We start from the raw sequence: 25927 nt of genomic DNA on the forward strand, positions 1-25927 counted from the left end.
TATAAGATCCATAGTAACAGTATGCCAGGCATGGGGTGCAGTGGGCAAAGGTCTTAACAGACCTTGTGAAGCTGTTCTATTTGATTTCCCTCTTTGACATTTGTCACAAGTTGACACATATTGTCTTACCTGAGTTTTCATTTTTGGCCACCAAAATTCTCGTTGTATTGGATTTTGAGTCTTTTGAATTCCTTTGTGTCCAGCCAATTGATCGTCATGATAAGCCTGAAGAATTTTTTCTTGCAGCTCCACAGTCGGAACATACAGTGCACCTTTAAAGAATGGCAAACCTTTTTTGATTTCTCTTCCTTGGCCTTCTTTGGACCACTTCAGCATTCCTTCGAATGTTAAGTTTTCTTGAATTTCTTTGGTTAAATTTTCATACAATATGGCAGATATGAACTTCTCTTGTGGAATAATCAATTCTTTTTCTGGAGGCTCTTTAACTGCACTGGTATCAATTCGAGATAGAGCATCTGCCTTCCCATTTACTTTTCCTGGTCTGAAAGTGATAACAAAATCGAAGTCTGCAAAATATAGGGACCAACGCAGTTGTCTAGCTGTTAGAGTTAGAGCTGATTTTAAAAACTGTAAATTTCGGTGGTCCGTGTAAACGGTCACTTTATGCTTAGCTCCCAAAATGTAATGCCTCCACTCACGAAAAGTTTCTTTGACTGCCAATAGCTCCTTATCCGCAATTGAATAATTTATCTCTGGTGGTGTTAATTTTCGAGAGAAATAGGCCACTGGATGTAATTGACCTGTATCTTTATGACGCTGGGAAAGGATACCTCCTATGGCAACATCTGAAGCATCTGCCTCCACATAATATGGCTCATCTGGATTAGGGTGGAGCAAGATTGGAGCTGAGACGAAGGAATTCTTCAAAAAATTAAAAGCATTTTCAGCTTCTTTTGTCCACTCAAACTTCACTCCTTTCTTCAACAATCGAGTAATGGGTGTAACTGTTTGAGAAAAATTGGATATGAATCTTCGAAAAAATTAGCAAACCCCAAGAAACTCTGGATCTCTTTGACATTGCAAGGAGAAGGCCAATTTTGCACTGTCTTTATCTTGGCAGGATCCATACTAACTCCTTCTGGTGACAAAATGAATCCTAAGAACTCAACTCGTTCCACATGAAATGCACACTTCTCCAATTTTACATAGAGATGGTTTTCTTGCAACCTTGTGAGGATGGATCGAACATGGGAAATGTGCTCCTGTAGATTGTCGGAAGAGATTAAAATGTAATCTATATAAACCACGGCAATCCGGTCGAGGAATTCTCGTAACATATAATTAACGAAATGCTGGAAGTCAGCGGGAGCATTGCATAACCCATAAGGCATCACTTGATATTCAAATAATCCGTATCGAGTCCGAAAAGCGGTTTTCCATTCATCCCCTGAAGCCACTCGAATCAAATGATATGCTCCTCGCAGGTCCAATTTGGTGTAGATTCTAGCATTCTTTACTTGATTTAATAAAACTGACACTAAAGGCAGTGGGTATCGATTCTTGAAGGTAACCTGATTGAGGGCTCGATAATCAATGCAAGTTCGAAGACTCCCATCCTTCTTTGGTATGAAAAATAGAGGGGATGACACTGGAGATTCAGAAGGACGCATAAAACCATTAGCAAGATATTGATCCAAATACTCCTTTAAATGTTGATTCTCTGCTTCGGTCAATGCGTATATTCTGCTACATGGCAATATCGCACCTGGCTCCAGTTCAATTTTGCAGTCGTAGGGTCGATGTGGTGGCAATTTCTCAGCCTCCTTTTCATCAAAAAACGGCGACTAAATCCTCATATTCTTTTGGGATTTCTGCTGTCTTTAGTGCACAGATCATTGAAGAGTGTGATGATAAACAGGCCGCTTGGGACTTGGTGGACTCTTCCACTCCATCATGAAAGCAATTCTCTTTGCAGTAAGAGGAATTCATCTTGATCGTTCTTTTGCTCCAATCAATTTGTGGATTATGTTCTGTAAGCCAGGGCAGACCCAAAATGAGTTGAAATTGTGGAGCATCTATCAAATTAAAGATTATCTGCTCCTGATGTCCACCAAAACCTTGCATCTGAATTGGTTCGGTCTCATGGGAAATGGGTCCTGAAGAAAGATTGGTTCAATCCACAGCTCTTACTACTTCCAAAGTAGATTTCTTGATAAATCGAATACCCATTTTACAAGCGTATTTGATATCACAGAAGTTGCCCGTAGCTCCAGAGTCTATCATAACTGAGATCCCTTGAATTTCCTTCTCAAGGGTCTTAACTGATACTGATTGTACCAAATGTGGCGCTGCGGTTTGTAAGGTATTCGCCACTCGTTGATCTAAAGGAGTTGTCTTGGGTTCTGCTTTCATCAGGGCAACTCCCTCTACTGATGAAGCTGGCCTTTTCCCGACTGAAGAGCTTTGGGTTTCTTGGGACAGTTTTTAACAAAATGCCCAGATGCACCGCAATATAAACATAGTTGATTCACTCTTCTTTTCTCTTTTTCTTCCTTAGATAAAGGACCTCGGATGGAACCAATTTGCCTTGGTTCTTCTATCGTTATCCCTTCTCCGGCTCTCGTATGATCATTTCTTACATGATCAATTCTCAGGGGAAATGGTCGATACTCTCTTCTCTTTTCTGCTCTTCGTTCAGTTAACCAGTGGTCAATCTGTAACACAAGATCAATTAACTCTGAAATTTCGGTGGGTCTATTTGGAACTTGTGCTAAGGCATCTTTCAATTCATCTCTCAGTCCATGATAAAATATGGCGGCTCTTTTTGACGCCAGGCAGTCTCTACAATGAGTTTATTGAAATGAGCCAGATAGGCTACTAGATCTTTATTACCTTGCCTGATTTCCAGGAGTTCATTGTCAGTGGCTTGAGCTGCAGTTCGCAGATCAAATATTCTTAAGAACTCTTCCTTGAAATTTTGGAAATTATATAAAACAGGATCATTTCTGGAAATTATTGGCATGGACCATGCGGCCGCATCTCCTGTCAGATAAGACAATATAAATGCCACTTTGGACTGGTCTTCGGAAAAAATGACTGGTCTACATAAAAAATGCAATGAGCATTGGGTCAGAAAAATCTGCGCCTTATTTGGATAGAAGCGGTCGGGTTGAGCCAAAGGAATAATAGGGGAAACCGCATGAATTACTTGAGTGGATATACCTGCAGACTGTGAAGGGCTAGGGATTTGTGAAAACACAGATTCATTTGATTTAGCGGTGTTCCCTAACTCATTTATTCGCTGTTTTATTTGGACTGTTTCTTCTATGGTGTTATTTAATTGTTTCTGTAACCCTTCCAAAACGGTGGCTAATGCTTTTATATCAATTCCTTCTTCCATTCTGCTCAGGAGGAAATCAGTTTTTTCCCTAAAATTAGGGTGATGGCACTTCAATCTGTCAGGATACTTCAATTCGATTTCCTCAGAAGCAGAAGATAACTCCTCAGTCCTGACCCGAGCTACTCACAACGAATATTAATCCTTCGTGCTGAGTACCCCGGAGGGGGAAAGGGGAATGGGATGGTAGAGAGACTGCCACAGAGATGATGAACGCCAGTACTCAGTCTGCCTCTTCACATCTAAGATTGGATACAGCACCTGCAAGAGTCACAGTCGCAATTACTAGGGACATACAACATCTGTTTTTCACTTTCTACTCTCAACACTTAATTCTCTTTAATTCTTCACTCACCCTGAGTTCTCTGTAGCCTTGCTTCTCTCTATAAATGATAGCTCTTCTTAAAAAAATGCTTATTACTGATTCTGGAAGAACTTCTCAACCTTTGTTAGAGATTGGTTTTATGTTGCTATATATATATATATATATAGTTGGTGATAATGCGTTCTTCAAATCAGCTGATGTTATTTAATTTCTTCTGTCTTATTGTGACTTCTGTCAATACTTGTATTTGTAAATGCTTGTTTATTAAAGTTCGTTTCTCCTTTCTTACTTCGACATTTGTTGATAACTTGTATTTGTAAATGCTTGTTTATTACAGTTAGTTTCTCCTTCCTTACTTCGACATCTGTCGATAACTTGTAGTTGTAAATGCTTGTTTATTTAAGTTTGTTTCTCTTTTAAACTCTATTTTGGTTTATTACCATTGAATTTGTAAATGCTTATTTGTTAACAGTTCGTTTCTCCTTTGAACTTGGCCTTTGTTTATAACCTTGACATTTGTAGATACTTGCTCTTTTAAAGTTCGTTTTTTCTTTGACTTTAATATCTTAAACAAGAACCTTGTAAACATAAGGTTAATTCATATATTAACTCTGCAGCCTTGCCCGCTTCCACGGGAATGGTCTACTATCAAACTCTTCGAATAAACCTTGACAATATTTATCCGTTTTCTGTAATATAATCTTCAAATGTAATTTTACCTCACAGGAGTTTCTGTTCTGAAGCGCGCTCTCTCTCCACACAGCTGATTCCTGTCAGACCTCAGTTGAAGTGCAAGGCTTCCAGCTGGAGAGCTCGTAACCTAGCAACCAACCGATTGCAAGACTAGAACTGTAACTAAACTTCAGGACTCACAGCGGCCATCTTGGATCTTCTCTTCTTGATTCTTCCTTTGAAATAAGCGCAAGATTACTCTGCAAACCTTCTTCCAGTTTGGGCTTTGCTGTCTCCACTGAGGATATCTCTTTGCTTTTCTCATGCACTTCTTTGATTTGACTTGGCAAGTTTGTGTGGTCATGACAAGGACGTGCAGACCCTGGGGATCTATGGCAGGCAGAGCACCCACTGTCACAAACGGTGGGAGGACCTGAGACGCTGGGCAAGGAAGATGGCGGAGGCCCAGCTGGGGATGGCGTGCCTGTCAACCCCTGACCCCCCGATGGCCGCATACTGGCGGAGGCATATCCAGAGCTGGATGGGTGTTTGAGGGCATATACAACAGTGGCATCGGCAATTGTGGCTGTGTATGAGTGGTGCGCACTTCCAAAATTTCTGCTACCTTCAATGTACAAAGTTCATGATGAGAAAGTCTTATTTGAAGAAGGGAGTGCTTGAGTGGTTATACACCCAGCCACAGGGTGTGTAAGCTGTCACCTACAAAAGGTCACAGTCCATGTATGAAAAGAAGAAAAACCACGGCACATCGCAGGATCGTAGTGAAATCCGTTTATTCCTCTGTGATGTCTCAGGAAACAAGTCCCCTGATCCAATAAAACACACTAGGTAAGTTGTTTGAAAGCCAATACAGTTTTCATGACTGTAAGGAAACAGCCGACACGTGTTTCGTCAACATTGACTTTTTCAAGGCTGTGGACATATACAAATGGGATGTGTCAATCACAAAAATTATTGATAAATTGATTACAGATTGAATTCTAGTGTGAGCTGTGAATATACCCAAGATTAGTGAGTTAGGATGAGAAGCCCATTGCCGCAGGTTGGTAGTATGCCATAGATATACCACGAAAGGAAAAGGAAAATGCCTCATTCTACTACCCGTATATGGTGAAAAAAACCAGTGATATAGAGAACATTTTGTGTTGGCAAAAAAGAAGAATGCCAGTACAGGTGTGTTAGAAATGGGGTCTTTGGTTGACAGTCAGGTTACCCCCTGTTCAAGCAAGGACCCTCACTCTAGGCAGGGTAAAAGAGAATCACCCTCAGCTAACCCCTGCTTACCCCCTTGGTAGCTTGGCAGAGCAGTAGGCTTAACTTCAGAGTGCTAGGTGTAAAGTATTTGTACCAAAACACACAGTAACTTAATGAAAACACTACAAAATGACACAACACCGGTTTAGAAAAATAGGAAATATTTATCTAAACAAAACAAGACCAAAACTACAAAAATCCAACATACACAAGTCAAGTTATGAATTTTTAAAGATTAAACTCAAAAATAGCGCTTAGAAACAAAAATGCTTCAATGAGATGTTAACACGGCATCGTGACGGAGTCGTTCCCAACAAGCCAACACCAGCGGCGCCGGACACGGAGTCGTGTAGACCCCCAAGTACAGTACCTTTGGTGAAGAGTGAAAACAAGCCGATGCGCGAAGTCAGGAATCGCGGCGTCTGTGCGAAACGTTGAATCCGTGCACTTCAAGCGGCGTCGGTCACGACGTGGTGCGGCGACTTCCACGGAGTCGCGGACTTCAGCGGGGCTGCTGCGGCATCTGGCATGCGAAGAACGTCGTGTTCCAGCGAAGGTCACGGCGTCAGGTGCAGGCGGCGTTACCGGATTCAGCAGCGGCGTTGGTCCGGAGTCGTCCGAAGTCGATTTCTTTGGATTTCCACCAGCTTTCCCTTCAAGGGCCCAGGGACTGGACAGGGCACCACTTGTCAGAGCAGGAGTCTCTCCAGAGACTCCAGGTGCTGGCAGAGAGAAGTCTTTGCTGTCCCTGAGACTTCAAACAACAGGAGGCAAGCTCTAACTCAAGCCCTTGGAGATTTCTTCACAAGATGGAAGGCACACAAAGTCCAGTCTTTGCCCTCTTACTCTGGCAGAAGCAGCACTGCAGGAAAGCTCCACAAAGCACAGTCACAGGCAGGGCAGCACGTCTTCCTCAGCTATCAGCTCTTCTCCAGGCAGAGGTTCCTCTTGGTTCCAGAAGTGTTTCTGAAGTCTGTAGATTTGGGTGCCCTTCTTATACCCATTTTAGTCTTTGAAGTCACCTTTCTTCAAAGGGGACTCACACCTACTTGTGAAATCCTGCCTTGCCCAGGCAAGTCATCAGACACACAGCAGGGGGTTGGAGCCGGCATTGTCAGAGGCAGGCACAGTCCTTTCAGATGAGAGTGACCACTCCACCCCTCCCTCCTAGCAGAGATGGCTAATCAGGAAATGCAGGGTACACCCCAGCCGCCTTTGTGTCACTGTCTGGTGTGAGGTGAAAAACAACCCAACTGTCAAACTGACCCAGACAGGGAATCCACAAACAAGGCAGAGTCACAGAATGGTTTAAGCAAGAAAATGCTCACTTTCTAAAAGTGGCATTTTCAAACGCACAATCTTAAAATCAACTTTACTAAAAGATGTATTTTTAAATTGTGAGTTCAGGGACCCCAAACTCCACATGTCCATCTACTCTCTAGGGGAATCTACGCTTTAATCATATTTAAAGGTAGCCCCCATATTATCCTATGAGAGAGACAGTCCTTGCAACAGTGAAAAAACGAATTTAGCAGTATTTCACTGTCAGGACATATAAACCACATTACTATATGTCCTACCTTATCCACACACTGCACCCTGCCCTTGGGGCTACCTAGGGCCTACCTTAGGGGTGCCTTACATGTAAGAAAAGGGAAGGTTTAGGCCTGGCAAGTGGGTACACTTGCCATGTCGAATTTACAGTGTAAAAATACACACACAGACACTGCAGTGGCAGGTCTGAGACATGATTACAGAGCTACTTATGTGGGTGGAACAACCAGTGCTGCAGGCCCACTAGTAGTATTCGATTTACAGGCCCTGGGCACCTCTAGTGCACTTTACTAGGGACTTAACAGTAAAACAAATATGCCAATCATGGAGAACCAATTACGTACACATTTTAAACAGGAGCACTTGCACTTTAGCACTGGTTAGCAGTGGTAAAGTGCCCAGAGTAACAAACACAATAAAATCAGAGTCCAGCACACATCAACAACCTGGGGAACAGAGGCAAAAAGTTAAGGGAGACCACGCCAAGGATGAAAAGTCTAACAAGGTGTAAAACTAAGAATGTCACTAGATAGAAAGCCATACAAATTACATACAACCAAAGAAGAGATATTATATTTGGTGCCCAAAGAATAGTAACTGTCACCATGTGTGGAGATATAATCGCGTGTGCCTAAAAAAATGTGGGGAAAAGGAGGGAAAACGGACATACCTCCTAAGATATTGAAGTTATAGATGTATTAACAGGATTCAATTCTCAAGGATGTTAAAAAATATGCAAATTTTGGCATGAATGATAGGAGAGTCAAAAGACCATGGTAAGTCTGAAATGTAAAAGAAGAAAATAAGCCAACAAGGAAAAGGGAAAGAGGAGAAAGGGCCATGGTAGGATGGTAATACAGAATAATTAATAAACATCGCTCTACAAGTAATGTGTCAAAATCCAGAAATTTCTTAATAAAATGAATTATTCTGCTTATTAATGGCAGGAGAAAAGGGTGTTAGCCTTCTCCCTTGTAAATACATTTTGTTACCCTGTCATACATGATGCAGCTGGCCATGGATAACCAATAACGTGCCATGGCACTACCAGTTTCAGCCATCTAGCTGATATAAGTCCTAAGGGCAAGGAAGCCGTATATCATAAGTGTGTTTTAACCAATAATAAGAAGCTGTAAAGTAAATTAAGGCAAATGTAAACAAAAAGAGAGAATCGGCTGCCTCTGTGAAGCATAAGCACTTATCAGAAATGCTGTTTGCCCAAAAGCATTAGCATGCTGTGGTTTGCCATTTAAATGTTCCAAACTGTTCTTTTTTATAGATGCACAAAGAATAACCGATACCGCATACGACAGGTAAAGAACACAGGGAAAACAAGTGCCCAGCCGCTTGTCCGGCCGAGTGTTAACTAACCAAAATAGACGGCGACCGCTGTCATTGTAAACGCGTGTCACCATAAAGGGGTCTATAAGAGGTGTGGACAAAGACCCTCTTACCTGCAACCGGCCTGGCATCTATTCAGTCTGTGAGCGGCGTCGCATCTGAAGCGTGCACCGGCACACAGCTGTTATTTAAATTGAGAAAAGAATGAGAATGAAAACGGACTAACACACTAAGAATGTGAAGTCCGCCATCTTGAAAGAGGGGAAAAAAACCAAAGTATGAGAAAATGTAAGAGAAGATGGTGCATGTGAGCAAAAATGGGTTTAAAACCACGCCATGCAAGTGTGTAATAAAGCAATTTGTGAAGAAAAGAGAGAGCATATGCCTAAAAGGAAGTGCACTAGCACAGGTGGACATATATGAAATGCAAACTTGTTGTCAAAATTATTTTGAAAGACAAGAATAATCACGTTTAAATATTCGGACGAGGTTACATAGGACATACATGTTGGACAAACTCATTTCATAATTACTGGAATGATGCACATGCATAGTCACATCCCTCGAGGCAAGTAGAGCTAAGACATGCATAGCAGTAGTGTGATACCACCAAGTATGGCACGTGGCACATTGTATTGAGAAAAATCACAGATTAAGCATGTAACAGATTACATTATAGAGGTGACACTTCCAAACCCAGTATATTGTTACAAGGTCGATGGACTACAGAAAGACATGTAGGTCTTTGTCAGAATTAAGCCCCTCCTCCACTGTACATAGTCTAATTATCCATCTGCTCTCAAGTTGTCTCAAAAGGAGAGTTTTGTTGCCACCCCTTGGACACTTGCCCAAAGTAGCAATGCCATGTGTTTGTATGCCTAGTCTTTCTTGTAATGGGTGTTCTGAGTTGTAATGAACTGCAAATGGGTAGTCACTGTTATTGTTTTTGATCGCCCAGATATGTTCTTGCAGTCTTTCTTTAAACGGTCTGATTGTGCTACCGACATAGACTTTTTTACATAATCATATGATACAGTATACAGTGAACTTAGTGTTGCAATTCATGAATTGCTTGATGGTATGTGTCATTTTTGTGTTATAACAAAAATTCTTCGTTTTGTATAAGGCATATTCGCACACATTGCAGTGACCACATTTATAAAAACCCAATGGTGGGGAGGGTAACCAACTATCGTTCATGACCATTGGTAGAAAGCTGTGACACAATTTATCCCTCAAGGTGCGGCCTCTGCGATGGATCATGTCCGGTCTGTTTTTGAGACCTTTCTTTAGGGTCTCATCAGATAGTAAAATATGCGAGTTATTCTTAAGAATCTTGAATACTTCTGCACTGGCACAAGTGTATGTTGTTAAGAATGCTGGGGCCTTCTTTTTGTCAACCTGTTTACGTGGTTTCTTATGAAAAAGAGATGCTCTGTTGATCTTTGAAATCCTTTCACGTGTGTTACTCAGCAGTTTCTTGGAGTAGCCTCTCTTAAGAAAACGATGCTCTAGTGATTCCAGCGGTTTGGAAAATTCTAGGTCTTCTTGGCAGTTGCGTCTGATCCTCACAGCTTCACCAAAGGGGATAGCTTTGATTTGGGAATGTGGGTGTGCACTGCTGTCATGTAAGATTGAATTTGAGGCTGTTGACTTTCTAAATTACTTAGAACAAATGTGATTTCCTTCGGTGTACAGTGTCAAGTCTAAAAAGTCAACTCTCACTGAACTAGAACAGCTGGTGAAGTGTATGTTATATTGATTAACATTTAGATACTTGATAAACAACTCTAAAGAAATGTGATCACCTGACCAAAAAAGGAGGACATCGTCGATGTACCGTCCCCAATACAGGATATGCTGCGTGAGCTCTGGCGGGCCCTTGGTCCACAAGTGATGATATTCATAGTGTCCCATATAAAGGTTGGCAAAAGAAGGTGAGAATTTAGCCCCTATGGCGACCCCCTGTTTCTGTCTGTACCAAACCCCCTCGTGCAAAAAGACATTGTTGTCCATAACTAAATTGATCAGATCCATCGGCATGTTGGAGTGTTCCAGAAATGTTGCTTCTCTTTTATCCAAGAAATGCTGGATAACGGCCATACCTTCTTTCTTAGGTATGCAAGTGTACAGGGAAGTAACATCCAGTGTGGCTAGAATGTGACCTTCCGTCCACTCGTAATCTGCAATGAGACTGAGAAGATGTGTTGTGTCTTTAATGTATGAGGGTAGGTTGCATACAAAAGGTTGTAAATAGAGATCAATGAATTCGGAACGTTTTTCAGTAGGTGAATTGATGCCAGAAATTATGGGTCTGCCAGGGGGGCATTGATACGTCCTCCGATGGAAGCTCCCTGGTGGTGGCGGACACCACTGGGCCAACCCCAACTACAGGTAGAGCCGCCACCCCGTACCAGCACCCCCCTCCCAGCAGCCCCTCAGAGTGTTTCCCATGAAAGCTCACCCATGAAGGTGGGCATCTCCTTCACCCTAGGCACCTCAGGCCCTGCCCCAGTTAGCCCTGCTGCCCTGAGTGAGGAGGCTATTGACATCTTGCGACCCATCTCTGTTGGGCAGTCAACCATTGTGAATGCCATCCAGGGGCTGGCAGCCCATTTGCAACAAACAAATGCATTCCTGGAGAGCTTTTACACTTGCATGGTGGCCCAACAGAGATCAGTCCAGGCTCTGGCCTCCTCTCTGATGGCAGCCAATGTCCCTGTTACTAGCCTCCCCCTCCAACTTCCTCTTCCCAGTTCCATTCCCCTCAACCCCATCCTATCCCAAGCACACACAGGAGTGGCTCAGGCAAACACAAGCACCACACATCATCCCACAGGCACTCACACAAACACCATCCAGATGCAGACATATCAACATCCACTGCCTCCACTGTGGCCCCCTCCTCCTCGTCCTCCACCTCCCTCCCAGTTGCGTCTCCACTCACACCTGCATGCACTACATCCTCATCCACTACCTCCATCGCCAGCAGACCTATCACTACACACCCCTCACTGGCAGTCACCAGCTCCACATCCTTGCACACATTCCCTGTGTCCTCTCCCACTGTGTCTGTGCCCCCACCTCCCACAGTACACAAACACAAGCACTCAGACACCCAACAGCCATCCACCTCACAACAGCATCCAGCCCATGCACCTGCAACCAAACACAGCAGACAGACACCTCCTACAACCACTTCCTCTTCCTCCATTCCCTAACATTCACCCTCTTCCCTCCCCAACGTCCATAAGAAGCTTTTCCTGTCCAAAGTTGATCTCTTCCCTACCCCTCTGCCCTGTCCTTCACGTCGGGCCAAGGTGGTCAGAACCCAGGCGAGCACCTCAGCCATTCAGTCCACAGCCACAGTAATGTCGACCGCCACTGCAGGTGGGAGACATTCCAGGGAACTAGGCAGCCACACTGAAAGTGTGCCTGCACCAGCTGCAAAAGGAAAGGGCAAGGAGGCACCCCCAGCTGCCAAAGGGAAAGGCAAGGAGGCACCACCAGCTGCCAAAGGGAAGGGCATGGAGGCACCACCAGCTGCCAAAGGGAAGGGCAAGGGGCTTGCATCAGCAGGCAGGAAGGACAGGAGGCCTGCTGCTGGGACTAATTCGGAGCACCCACCACCAACCATGACGGTTCAGCCATCGGAGGCTGCAGGGGATGGGCTGGAGCCTCCCCCCACCACTGCCAGCCCCGCCAGCATCACCACTGCCAGCAGCAACAGCCCCAGTGGGCAGCGCATCCCCAGTGGGCAGCTCTCCGAGGCTGCAGGCGATGGGCTGGAGCTTCCCCCCACCACTGCCAGCACCGCCACCAGCACCACTGCCACCAGCAGCAGGCCCAGTGTGCAGCCGTCTGAGGCAGCAGGTGATGGGCTGGAGCCTCCCCCCACCACTCCCAGCACTGCCACCAGCACCACTGCCAGGAGCAGCAGCCCCAGTGGGCAGCCATCCGAGGTTGCAGGGGATGGGCTGGAGCCTCCCCCCACCACTGCGAGCCCCGACACCAGCTCGCCCCTGCCACCACTGAGCAGCCCTCACCGCCGGCGGGCAGTGTGTAATCCTGTCTCCATGGGCTGTAGTGCGTCCTGGATCCTGAAAATCCTGTAGGTGTGACACCCAGGTGAGAGACTGTGACCTTGCACGCCCCAAGATCTACATCACAGGGCACAATACCCCACCAGAACCAGTGGAAGAAGCCATCCAGTCACCCCATCCTTGCCAGGATGAAGCACATTGGGCACAAGGCCCCCTCAGAACCAGTGGAAGAAGCCATCCACTCACCCCATCCTTGCCAGGATGAAGCACACAGGGCACAAGGCCCCCTCAAGAACCAGTGGAGAAGCCATCCACTTGAGATACTGTGGCCTTGCACGCCCCAGGACCAAGCAGTGGGCAAACCACCCACTTGAGACTCCCCAGGACCAAGCACTCCCCTTGCACTCCCCAGGACCAAGCAGTGGGCAAACCACCCATTGAGAGACTGTGTCCTTGCATTACCCAGGATCAAGCACAGGGCATGTTTCCCCCTCCAGAGCATGTGGGCAAGTCACCCACTTCAGAGCCTGTGGCCTTGCACTCCCCAGGACCAAGCAGTGGGCAGACCACCCACTTGAGAGACTGCGTCCTTGCACTCCCCAGGACCAAGCAGTGGGCAAACCACCCACTTGAGAGACTGTGGCCTTGCACTCCCCAGGATCAAGCACAGGGCATGCTGCCGCCTCCAGAGCATTTGGGCAAGTCACCCACTTGAGAGACTGTAGCACTTGCACTCCCCAGGACCAAGCAGTGGGTAAACCACCCACTTGAGAGCTTGTGGCCTTGCACTCCCCAGGACCAAGCAGTTGACAAGCCACCCACTAGAGAGACTGTGGCTTTGCACTCCCCAGGACATTGCACAGAGCATGTATCCCCCTCCAGGACCAGTGGTGTTGTACCATCTTCCGGCTGAGGTGCCCCCCCATTCCCCATCACCCTGAGGTGCCTGTGTATTTTTGACCTGATGCCCCTGCAGTGTTCTCTCCGTGTTGTTGCAGGAGTGATGTGGGGCCTTGGCCATTGTGTCGTGGCCCTGTGGCCCACGGAGATTGAGGAATGGGAAGTGTCCCTCCATTTGTAAATATGTATCTAATTTTTTATTTTGAAGCACGTATTTATACTATTTTATCTTATTACACTCACTTTAATCAATTCCTTTTGTCCTTGCATTATTCCTGAGGGGTACGGGGTGTATATGTAATGTGACTGCATCTGGATGTGTGTATGGTGTTAGGGGTGGGGTGCTGCGTGTGTGTGTCACTCTCTTCCCCCCTCCTTTGTGTGCTAGGCAGCAGTACTCACCGTGGTCGTCTTCGCCGGCTTTGATGTTCGTAATGCAGGAAAAGGTAGACAAGCATGGGGAACACATGCAACTTGGGCTCCATGGCGTCATGGTTGTTCCCTGAGTCTCCAGAGGTGAGTCCTTTGACTTCTGTGTTCTGTTTCCGCCATTCTTTTGATGTCATTGGTACCACCCCGGAAAAGGTGGCAGATAGGCCTGTCTTAATACAGTGGGCGGTACATTGTCTTCCGTCTGGCTGTTGGCGGTTACCACCGTGGTGCTTATTGCTACTGCTGTGGTGGTCGGTGTGTTAAAGTGGCTGTCTGTCTGAGTGGTTTCCGCTGTGGTCATAATTAGATTTTTTTTACCACCGGCCTGTTGGCGGTCTTACCGCCACATTATCACCGACCGCCAGGGTTGTAATGAGGCCCATAGTGTACACAGACAGCACTTGCACTTTGGCACTGGTCAGCAGTGGTAAAGTGCCCAGAGTACCAAAACCAGCAAAAACGAAGTCCAGCACACTGTCACAAATACAGGAGGAGACCATACCACCAATTCCGTGTCTAACATGCAGCAACTTGCCCTGCTCCAAATGGTTGGAATGCTGATCATTAACTAGTTTTTCCAATATTTTAGCAAAGGTCAACAGCAGAGAAATAGGCTATAGTTAGGATGAAGAGATGTTTATTTTCTAGAAGAGGGATCACTCTGGCAAGTTTCCAAGCGGCTGGCATGATGCCGAAAGATAGAGAAAAATTAAAAATCCTATTGATTACTGGATTAGTAATGTCAACCTTGCTGTCAGCAATGCGGATGGGGGAAAGCTTCTGGGATTTACACTTTAAATGGCCTCATTTGATTGTACAAGGGAGAATGGCTTAAACTGGACAAGCTTACTAACTGCATCATTCAATCTGATAGGCAACAGGCACTCCCTAAGAGCAGAGAGAGTCTGGTGGGTTGTTGATGATCTTAGTTTTAAAGTACGTCACCCGCCTATTAGACAATTCTTGGGAGGGCATGATCACCCTATGGCAGGATTTGAGAGAGGAAAGATTTAGCAATCTGAAAGATGGCGTGGGAATGGAGAGGAGCAGCATTGGTTTTATCCTCAAAATTTGAAAACTTTGCCTGCTTAATAGAGGCATGTTAAGCTCTAAAGGCAATTTTATAGGTAGATTTACGATCTGGAGAATAATCCCTGCAACACATTGTCTCAAGTTTTTAACAGGCTTTGTTCTCAGCAGCCAAAAGACAGAGAAGCAAGGGGCAGGTTGTCCTCCTCTCCTCTTTGCCACTATACCTCTACAATCCATCTACTCCAGCATTTAAAAAAAGTTCAAAATGTCACTAAAGTTCCAAGATATAAATTAAATTCAGACAAGTATGAGCTATTACCACTCAATAAATTCTGATGATTTTAAAGATCCAGGCCTTATATGGAAACCAACTAAAATCAAATATATGGGATTGTGGTTCAACAGTTCTGTTAAAGATACAATTACAATAAAGTTTGATGTCACTTTATAGAAACTAGAATATTTTTCTTCCTCATAGAAGCCTCTATTTTTATCTTGGTGAGGTAGATTAAGTTCGATAAAAATGATGCTCTCTCCTTCAGTGTATCTGATTTCCATGACTCCTACTCAAATTCAAAATATCTTCTTTAAAAGAAAAAAACTCCATTCTGCCATGTGTTTAATGGAATATTAAACTATCTAGTTTGGCTTTATCCCATTTGAAAGCACCCAAACAGCTTGGAATTGTTAAGATGTGTCAGATTTTAAACATTCCACAGTGCACTTCTGTCTTAAACAATAGACTCATTGGTTTAAGATGATACTCCCTCCCGAACGCCATATGCTTTACATTAAAAAATCATTCACTTTACCTTCTTCATTTAAGGAGTTTCTCTCCATGACAATTAAATTATTCTCTCTTACTATCCTGCTTATTGCATTCTCATATGCCTTTCTATAACCACACCTTTTCCCCACATCCCTACATAAACACATTTCTTAGCCTCATCTTTGAGGTATAATAATTCCTCAAAATAAATAATAGAAATCTATTCTGGAAATCTTGGCTTACTAAAGGGCTCAAAGGTACTCTAAAAGAGTTATTAAATAATAATAATATCCCTTTTAATATTGCCCAGTCCTTATTTAAGTTGCATAATTCTTTTGAGCATAAATATACACTATTAACTCAAGAAATCTACAGTTCCATGCTGATGATACACAATGATAATACACCTTGTGCTCATGAGGCTAACCTGCTTTCTTTATTACACACTCACTCTGAAGCTTCTTTCATGAGTCTGCTATTGAACTGCAATGGGAACAGAACTTAACAGGTTAATTGGTCTGTCTTTCTTTGGGATAGAATTTGGATGAAGTTACATAAAGCATCCAGGATATCACAAATATTATATTTCATATATAGCAGACTATTTATGACTCCCTAACACAATGCAAAAATTGAATTTTGTGACACAGGATAACTGTCAGACATTACATGGTGATCTGAAGCATATATTATTTTAATGTCTACACATTCATACTGTTTGGTTAAAAGTATGGAAACAAATCACTGCTTTTTAATGTTACAGTCCCATATTCAATACCTGATCTACTTTGGGAGTATCTTTCCTAATTAGGAAGTCTTAACCTATACACCCAAGTTGCTAGGTCTCTTGCTCTTTGTAGCATTTCATCAAATTACTATTTATTGTAAAAATGCTTCAACTGTAATTTACAAAGCATGGTGGTATGCTGTTTGCTTCCATCATAGAGTGGATAGAGCATATGTTCATCAACGTTCACTGGCATGTCAGAGAGAACACCTAGGTTCATCATTAAACAACATTCCTTAACAAATCAAGCTTTCAGAATAAACCCTGTGATATTGTTGCTAAAGAAGTTTCTAAACCTCCCTAAATATGTCCTTTTGGGTGATTTACTTGTGGTATATTTCTAACTCAGTTTGTGATAATGTTCCATGCCTACAGGTTGTGTAATGTTCTTATTGTTGCTCAAGTACATATGCATTATTCCAAAGATTCTATCACCCTCCCTGTGTTCCTGATTCAACCTTAGACACTCCTTTCTCTTCCCTTCTCCCTGTTTTCTTTCTTTCATGCTTCGTCTCATGTTTATCTTGTTTATTGAAAACCTTATGTACCTATTGCATATTTTTCTTTTTTATACTATAACCCTATATTTCTGTTTCATGCAGTAAGTCACTGTATTTTGTTTTCTTTGATTAAGCATACTTAAACTAATTGATTTATCATTATTTATGCTTGTGAAAATATAACAACACCTCTTTCATGCAAAAGGATTGTTTTACACCATTAAAGGGTTTACACATCTATTTTAGTGCATTCATATTAGGATGAAAGTGTAGAATACATTTCAATTCAGGCTTCATTTTTGCCGTCTAATATGAGCTTTCACAATAACCAAAAGATCTAAAGGTCTGTACTGAACATATATTGACCACAAAAGTTTCAGAAATTAGCAAATAAGTGTAGTAAGTGATGAACTGCTGCTTTGCTTAGCAATTTGGCTTCATATGCCTCTATAAATAAATAGACAAGTGATCAAGCTGATAACTGACTTGATAAATATTAAGGTATCTGTTATAGCACTCAATGTCCTAATTTGTTGTGTATCTTAAGCAAGGTGTATTGAAATGTATAGACCCCAAGTAAAATGTTGGTTGGGCAGTCTAGAACTTCACACAGCTGTAAATAAACGTTTTCATTTGAACATTCCTGCATATTTGTCTTATTGACTGTAGGCTTCAACAAAGTAGGTTTGTGAGAATGCACAGACTGCAGAGTCTATGACCAATCCTCTGCCAGAAATGAGGCTGCACTCCTTCTTTTTTATGCCTCATGTGAACCTGTACTTGCATTTCATCCATGGTATGCCCCCTGTCATTCAGTTAAGGTGTTCTAAAATGATTGAAGACAAGTAGTAACTAGGTATCATCCATAACATTCACCACTGTGGTGGGTATAATGCATTTCTGGCTATGACTAGCATACATTCAACAATCTTTGTAATGGTGATAATAACTACCTGATAAAATAACTACCATATTGGAGGCTGGTGGCTGAGTCAACAGCATAATGTTTGGTAAGAAAAAAACAGTAATTCTGCAATTGTTTGTGTTGCCTATGTACTGGGGTAGTGTGCTAATCTGGCACTGTCAATTTATTCCAATGTATAGGCGAAGTGGCCTAGGTTTGCAAGGTACTGCTCATAACAGGAAGAGAAGAAAAGGGAATAATGAGGGTCAGAATTGTGAATAAAGTGAACTGATAGAGGATAAGAGATTTGAGAGGTTCTTATTCATGGGTTATTACAGTAAACACTGGTTTGTAGATGTAAATTCTTACAATGCTTGTACTGTTATAGTGTTATGGTGCAGCATTTCAAACGTCTAGCACTGTAGTCTAGAGCACAAGGCATAAAATTAGGCTTAATTGTTAAACATGTGCTATTAAGTTAAAAGATTGCCTATGTAGATGAAGTATGGTAAGGTGAGGTGAGGTGAATAACAGAAAATAATGTGATGACCTTTTTAGGGAGGTAGTAGTTTTGAGAGGGTTACTTAATAGTTTAACTAAAAAAGGTTAATTACTTTTAACATTTATTTAGCCTCAACCTTTCTTGCATTCTGCCTGCACCCACTTTTTGTACAGACGCAGACCCGACCATTGCTGGACCTCGAGCAGGCCAGCTCCTTTTATTGCTATTTAGGATACTAGGCTGTCTTATTGTTTCCATAGTTCGTTGAACCCAAGCATTCACTTGTATATCTTACTGCTTGTCATGTGGTATCTTGGATATGAAGATACAGATTTCTGGTTCGTGAAACATCCAGATTTCCCCCTGCCTGTTGATCTTTAGGATCTTTAGACAGGTTAATGGTGGATGATGGAATTCATATTTTTTTAAGCTTGAAATGGAGTGTGGGCATTTCTCTCAGACTTCTAACTGTCTGGAATGAATTGTCTGGAAAAATGAAAAATTCATATCTTTCCATAGATTGGATTCATCTCTTGAATCTAGCTATGTTCAGTATTTTTTTTTCCTAATCAGAAAAACTTTGGAAGTAGACCTTTATTGCATGTGGCGGAGCCCTTGTTTAGGTGTAGTGTTTGGTATTGTATATGCCCTTGAAATTGAGCAGAATTGCAAGAGTCCAGGTGATTCATGTTTAAGAAATTCTTGCTTTAGTAGATATGTGATCCATTTGATTAACTCCAATTCTGCCTCTGTTTTTTCTGAGACCTCAGGGATACCAACAATCCTTATGTTGTTACAGAAAGATTGATTTTCGATGTCCTCACTCTTGTGCTCAGTGTTGGTAATCCGAGTTGCCTACAATGTTTATCAAACTTAATTTGTCTGTTAAAGTAACATATTTGGCTATGAACTTACTTTCTCTGATAGAGCATCATCTTTATTGTTCAGACATTTAAAATTGTCTATATACTACTTGTGGTTTATTTTGCTTTTGGTATTTTTTGTAAGCTACATCAAAGCAGATCTTTCACTGAAGCATCTGTCTGATGGTGCTTGCCGGTCTTTGCAGAGGTTAGTTTCTCTTTGATCTTCCAAGTGCCTGTTGTTTATGTTGTTAGGTTCTTGAGGTGGTAAATTGTGTCTCAGGTATCTAGTACAAATGAAATCTGTGGATCAGTATAGAGCTTGTACCTAGATTCCTGCTGCAGTTCATAAGTAACTTAGGGCCTTCCTTAGAGTTTGGCAGAGGTGCTTACTCCATCACAAACATGACGCATATCCTGCATGCCACGTTACAATTCCATCATAGTTTATAGGACTTGTAATATGGTGGATGAAATATGTGTCATGTTTGTAATGGAGTAACCCGTCTGACAAACTCTAAAACAGGCCCTTAGTCTAGATCTTCCATATTTTGGTTCTCCTTCATAGCCGTATCCTATTTTAAAGACTTAAAGAAGAACGCATAGTAGGATCAACTACAGATTCTCAAGAACAATTTTATTCCCTTGGGGTTGGATTTGAGGGTAGTTTCATTCGTGTCAGATTGTATAGTTTGAGCCTTTTGTATTAGTTGTGTATGTTTCTGAGTTGCTGTCTGAGTTAGATTTATTTCTGTAACCTGTGAAGGCATTTGCTGACTATTCTCAGATGGGTTCCTTGTTCCGAGAAGTTTAGAGGCTCCATTGGCTAAGGCAGTGGAGATCGAATTGAATGGTGTTTCCACAGAGGAGTCATTATTGGGATTTGGATATACGATTACTAGGTCTTTTTCTTTTCTCATATGAGTCACTTGGTCAGCTTTGCTGGCTTTGCTACTAATAACAACCAGAGTCTACCTAGTTCTTTCAACCGAGTGACCATATGTTTTGCTCAATGGGTGGGTACTATAGCTGGTAGGATCAGTAATATCCCCAAAAGATCTGCCTCCTTAGCTTTTTTTGCCTTTCCACCACTTCTAATCACAGTTCCACAGCAATGGTTTGGCCACTTTAAGTAAATGAGACTTTTTTCTAAGTTCATCAGGATTGGTTAGGACTGAGTGTCTAGAATGTAATCCTTCCCCTCTGCATGCATACTTCTAAAGGGAGCTGAATCTGTTCTTGGGCAGACCACTTGCACTTCTTCGTTTGTGTTAAGCTGTCAATATTAGATCCACACTGTCTATAATGAGACCTCTACTGTCCCTCTGGCAGTTTAACAGCAGTTTATTAATAATAAAGTGTACTGTGACTGGCAAGTAGATTCCACCTTTGTCATCTCCCCCACTCACCCCCAATTGAGTAAGCCCTTGATAGAGTAAGGTTGATACTGAAACAGTCCAATTTTTAAGGTTATAGTCCTGTTCTTTTCTAACTTTTGTTGCTTTTCAATCAATCAGTCAGGATTTATAAAGCATGACTAATCATCCAATAGGGTATCCATCTTTTTGAAAGACTCCTTGATTGTTTCCTTCCATAGGGCTAGGGCTGGATAGGGCATGTAAGGATAGTCTGACTGGCAATGACATTTGGTGCAAACTTTAACAATGTTTTGTATTGTTCTTGTGCCATGCATGGGGTAGCAAGGATAATGCAAAATCTAAATGAAACTTATCAAGTCACTGAAGGCCATCTTATGTGGCCGTGTATGGCTTGATAAATCTTGAGTCATGAAAATCCAAAGTAATGCAAGGTAACACAAATCACTGCCTTGCAATACTCTGCAGCAGGGAGGTGTTCCATGGTTAGAACGTGGGTATTTCTATGGATCCATCCATGGATTCTGACACAGTCCAAGATTTACCAACATTAGTAGACCTGGGATTCTGTCAGAACTGTGCACCTCCCGACTAGAGGGGCAATAGGGAGAAGTATCTTTATTTCTCCTCTTTGTCTCCTCTTTCTAACTGTGCTGCATTCTGCAGCACACATGAAACAGGAAATGCCTCTAAGAATTGTTTTTGTACATGACAGTGCCCCTTTCCTGAACAAAAACAATCCTGCCTACAATGCAGGTAGCCTTGTGCAAGGGTGCCTGCCTTGGTGCTAATAGCCAAAATGCAGGAATGCACTGAATAATGTTAAATACAGTGGATTCCTACCCTTGCTGCACTGTGCTGTGTGAAAAATTGTTAAATATAACCCCATGTGGCATCCAAGAGCAGGGGGGGCAGTCATTTAGGCAAAGACTACAATACAGTACAGTGAGGCATGATATTCAAAACTGAAGGAAGTAGCTCTGCAGTGCTTGTATTTCAGCAGATCAAAAGAAAACAGAAAAGGACAAACACTTAGATTCTCATCAGCACGAGCAATAGTGGTAAGTCTACCCTATCCAAGCAGGAACCACAATCCTAGTCAAGGTAAGTCGAAAACACATCATAGGTTAATCTGTGCTCACCCTTTGGTAGCTGGCTTGGCACAGAGCAGTAAGGCTTATCTTAAGTGGCAATGTGTAAAGTATTTGTGCAACACTTCAAATGTTAAAACAGTGAAAACACCAAAAAAAAAGATGCCACAAAATGTTATCAAAATGGAACTACATTTAATAAATAAAACAATATTAAAACAACAAAAAGCTAATAACCAGAACTTGAGTTACAACTTTTCAAAAAATCAACTGTAGAAAAGTGATTAGAAGCAAGAAGCCGAAATTGGGGATACCTTGTCATGCCGAACCAGGTGAAAGTCAACAGTTCAGGCAGACCAGTATATAGCATGTGCCAGATACAGGGACCCAGTTAGTCCAGTTGAACAAAAGTACCTCAATTCTGGTTGCGTTGACATCAAGGAAGATGCAGTGTGCAGCCGAGGCGATGTTTCAATTCTGATCCCACAACAGGAGATGCCTTTCTTTTCTGTATGCAAAGTTGGTGAAGCATTGGATCTGAGGGCTTTGCGCTGGTCCTGAATGTTATGTGTTAGTTCTGCTCCTGTAACAGTGGATAATGATTCTGAGAGTGATTTGCTGGCTCCAAAAGGCGATGTGCCAGATCCTCTGCACCTGATGTCGAGGATGCCCTGGTTCCATTCCACTTAAAGGTGAAGATGCGGTGGTTCAGATGAAGGTGCATGGGTCTACTAAAGAACACCTTAGGCCTAACTTCCAAGGGTAGTGAGGCCTAAGGTGGCAGGGCAGACTCACTTATGGCCATTTCCAGGTGGGTATGCAGGTAAGTTGCAAGTCTCTTATGTCCCTGAGACCTCAGAAAAGAGGAAAAAGGTCAGCTGGCCCTTAGAGAGATGCAGGTCCAGTCCTTCTCACTCCAAGGCAAGTGGCAGCAGGCACCAGTTTAGTTTAGTTTTAGTTTTAAGGATTTATAAAGCGCATAGTGACCCGAAGGCATCCCAGCGCTAAACCTAACCTGACCAGTGCTAGCAATAGGAGAATTCAGAGAGCTACCTACAGAAAAGAATGGTCTTAAGTTTTTTTCTAAAAAGCAGTTCTGAGTGTTCATGACGGAGTTCAGAGGGAAGATCATTCCAGAGACGAGTGGCCTTGGTGGAGAAGGAGTTGGCCCCCCAGGCTCTCTTAGACCGCAAGATGGTCACAAGTCGAGAGGAGGAGGACCTTAGACTTCGAGAGGGGACATAAAGATATAGCCGCTTTCTAAAGAACATTGGACCCTTATCTTGCAGGGCTCTGTGAACAATGCATAGGGTCTTGAAATAAATACGCTGCTTAATAGGGAGCCAGTGAAGTATGGAAAAAGCAGGCTTAGCGGATAAATGTCTGGGAAGATTGACAAGAAGCCTGGCAGCTGCGTTCTGGACTGTTTGCAGTCTTTTTATGACATAAGCCGGGGCGCTGAGAAAAAGTGAGTTCCCATAGTCCAGACGGGAAAGGATCAGAGTTTGAACAAGGATTCTTCTGGCCATAGGGGGAAGAAGATTAAAGATTTTCCTAAGGACTCTTAAAATGCCAAAGCATGTAGAGGAAACTCTTTTTGCTTGATAATCCATGGTCAGGCGAGAATCCACCCAAAAACCAAGCCTTTTTACCTGGTCCTTGGGAGGAGGAAGATTGTTGAAGGCCTCAGAGTATAGTGAAAGGGGAGGGGCTGGGGGGGCATTGCCTAGTACAATGACTTCTGACTTTCCATCATTAAATTTAAGCTTAGACTGGATCATCCAAACTCCAATGTCTTTCATAGAACACGAAAGGTTGGCCGCCGACGAATCCCCAGAACTAGATAGTGACACCACAAGTTGAGTATCGTCGGCATAGGTGACCAAAGACAGATTGTAGGGAGTGATCACTTTAGCCAGCGGGGATAGATAAACATTAAAAAGAGTTGGACTCAGGGAGGAGCCCTGAGGAACTCCACAAGTCAATGGAAAGATATCAGAGAAGTAGGCTCGGTCCAGGACTTGAAAAGATCTACCTTTGACGAAAGCGGACAGCCAGGACAGTGCTAGGCCTCCTATCCCTAATTCAGAGAGCCTACAGCAGAGAAGGTTGTGATCCACCGTATCAAAAGCTGCGCTGAGATCAAGTAGAATCACGGCTACATGAGACCCCTGGTCCAGAAGTTGCCGGGCTGACTCCGTCACTGTAAGGAGGGCTGACTCCGTGCTATGATGGGCTCTGAAACCCATTTGAGTGGGGTGAAGGAGTTCATGGCTCTTTAAGTAGCTGGTTAATTGGTGGTTAACATGTTTCTCCAGAATTTTTGTTGAAATGGGAAGGAGAGCAATGGGTCTATAATTCTCTAACAGAGATGGGTTCAATTTCGTTTTTTTTAAAAGAGGCTTAATGATGGCATGCTTAAAAAGAGGGGGGAGGAAACCTAAGGATAGGGAATGATTCAGTATTTTTGTAAGGGGAGGTACAATAATATCTGAAACTCGCGAGAGGATGGAAGGAGGGGCGGGGTCTAGGGGGGAGCCCGATTTAATTTGAAGAAGAAGGTTGGTAGTAGCGGTGTCAGTGAGAGGTACAAAAGCGGTTAATGTGCTTCCAGAGAGGGAGGGATCCATCGTTTGGTACTCTACTGTACCTGGGGGAGGAGAAGAAGGAAACCCAGAGTATATCTTGATGACTTTGTCATTGAAGTGAGATGCCAGAAGTTTACAGCAGCAAAGCAGGAGACCAGCTGAGTAACAGTCCAGCAGCATGGCAGCCCTTCTACCAGCACAGCAGTCCTTCTTCCTGGCAGAGTATCCACTGGTCCAGGAGTGTCCTGAGTTGGTAGTGTCAGACATCCAGTACTTACACACAGTTGTGCCTTTGAAGGGAAGTAGACTACAGAGAAATGTATTTTTAAGAGCACAAAGGTCCTCCATGCCTGCCCTGGCTCTAGACTCACTACAGGGGGTTTTGCAGCCCTTTCTATGGGGACAGTCCACAGTATATTTGGGTGTAAGTATGAGGCTCTGCCCAGCTCCTCCTTCCCATCCTGCCCAGGATGGCCGATAAGGAGGTGGATGGGCCTTACAAATTACACCTGAGCTCCTTTTTGTGTGGCTTTCTAAAGGGAATGCACTGAGCACAGCTGTTACCCACCCAAGACGTGTATTTAGAGGCAGGCACCAGGCACCAAATGGCTAGTGTAAGAATACACAAAAGTTCTGAAAGTGCCATTTTAAGAACTGCAATTTAAAATCCAACTTCACCATAAATTGTGATGTTAAATCTTGAGCCCAGATACACGTGAAACGTCCAAATGTGAAAAACATATCTCTTCCAAATTGTGAATTACACTTATCAAATGTAAGAGGATAATCCCAATGTTATCTAATTGGGGAGATATACCATGCTTTAGTAAAAAAATTACTTTGGGAGTTTATCACTACCAGGACATGTAAAACTTAAAATCCATGCCCTGCCTTTTAAAGACAATGCACCTTTCCCTTTGGGTTGTCCAGGGCCTACCTAAGGAGTGAGTGATGTTTACAAAAAAGAAAGGTTTGGGACCTGGCAAAGGTTTCTTTTGACAGGTTGAAATGGCAGTGTACAATAGTACACACAGGCTCTGCAATGGCAGGCCTCAGACATGAGTAGTGGGCTACTTAAGTGGGTGGCACAAACTCATTTAGTGGCCGTGAGCACCTGTAGTGCGGTTTACTAATGAGTAAATTGAATATGCCAATTGGGGTTAAACCAATGTTACCATGCATAAGGGAGAGAGCACAAGCACTTTAGCACTTGTTGGGGTGGTACAGTGCTTAGAGTTGTAAAGCCACCAAAAGTGTGGTCAGAGCAGTGGAGGAGAAAATGTGGGGGAAGACCACCCAAAGGTTGTCAAGTCTAATAAATGTGATAATGAGTCAAGGGTTTCCTACATGGACATCAATATATATTTACATGTTTGGTAGTGAAAACTTTCTAAACTAATCCCCAAAACACCTCACTGAGGGCCAGATGTAGGTAGGAAAAAATTTGCGAGTCGGTGCGACTCGCAATTTCCGACTCGCTAAATGGTATCCAAGAAGAAAAAGCGACTTCAATTTGCGACTCGCAAATGAAGTCGCACCGCAGATTGCGAGTCCGCTGTTTGCGTGGTCGCTTTTTGCGACCACGCTAAAAACGAACACGCAAATTGCGAGTGGG

Source organism: Pleurodeles waltl, chromosome 2_2 (genome assembly GCF_031143425.1).
Source record: "Pleurodeles waltl isolate 20211129_DDA chromosome 2_2, aPleWal1.hap1.20221129, whole genome shotgun sequence".
NCBI classification, from domain to species: Eukaryota; Metazoa; Chordata; class Amphibia; order Caudata; family Salamandridae; genus Pleurodeles; species Pleurodeles waltl.